Here is a 1346-nt window from a genome sequence, read left to right as displayed (position 1 = left end):
GTGAATAAGGGTTCCAGTTTCTCCATAACCTCGCCAGCATTTGTTGCTTGCAGGATTGTCATTTTCAAAATATTGAGTCTTCCTATCCATGAACAGGGAACATTTTCCCTTTTATTTAGATCTTTCATTGTGTCTTGTAGAAATGTTCTATAGTCTTGTTTATATAGGCTTCTGTATCTCTAGTTAGGTTCACTCCCAAATATCTCAGTTTGTGTTTGACAATTGTAAATGGTATTGGTTTCTCGTTTTCCTTCTCTGAGTTCTCTTTGCTACTATAGAGGAATCTCACAGATTTTTGGATATTGACCTTGTATCTTGCCACTCCATGCAAAGGCGTTTGACTTTGTGGACTATAACAAACTGTGGCTGATTTTGAGAATAATGGGAATCCCAGAACACTTGATCATGCTAATGCGAAACTTATACTTGAACCAAGGGGCAGTCGTCAGAACGGAGCAAGGAAACACTGCATGGTTCAAATTTGGGAATGGCGTATGCCAGGGATGTGTCCTGTCTCCATACCTTTTCAGCCTGTATGCAGAACAGATCATCTAGGAGGCTGGGCTCTATTAGGAGAAATGCAGTATCAGGATTGGTGGAAGATCTATCAACAATCTGCATTGACACAACCCTGCTTGCTGAAACTGAGGAGGGGGTCAGGGACTGCAGCCTTCAATATGGATTGAGGCTCAATGTCAAAGAAGACAAAGATTCTCACCACTGGACCAATTGGCAGCATCAGGATGGATGATGAAGATACTGAGATTGTTCACAGCTTTAGTCGGCTTGGCTCCATGATCAACACTGTTGGCACCAGCAGCCAGGAAATGAAAAGATGTATTGTGATGGAAAAGTCTGCTGTTAGAGACCTCTCTAAAGTACTGAAGAGCAGTGGTGTCTCCCTGGAGACTAAGGTGCATCTGGTACAGGCCATGGTCTTTGCAATCACTTGTTATGCATCAGAGAGATGGACAATGACCAGGGTCGACAGAAGGAGAATTAATGCTTTTGAGCTTTGGTGTTGGAGAAGAGTGGTGAGGGTACCATGAACTGCTAAGAAAACAAACAGATTTATCTTGGAGAGCATTTTTTTTTTTTTTTAGCAAACATCGACCGTTTATTCAGTAAAGTCACAGCAGTTCAATACACATGGCGTGGAAATAGACCATTCTCAGATGTCGGGAAGGAGACTTCAGGGATTTGGCAAGCTATTGGCCGTCTCGTGATCATGAAGGGGGAGTCAGAGGTTCTAGCAGTGGCGTTTCCTGTCTGTTAGTTTCTCACTGAGCGGATTCTAATAGGTAATGCATGTTACTGCAGCTAAAACCATCCAATTTAGCTGAAAG

Source organism: Elephantulus edwardii, unplaced genomic scaffold (genome assembly GCF_000299155.1).
Source record: "Elephantulus edwardii isolate Elephantulus edwardi_28Jun2011 unplaced genomic scaffold, EleEdw1.0 scaffold00040, whole genome shotgun sequence".
Lineage (NCBI taxonomy): Eukaryota > Metazoa > Chordata > Mammalia > Macroscelidea > Macroscelididae > Elephantulus > Elephantulus edwardii.
This window is presented reverse-complemented; position numbering follows the sequence as displayed.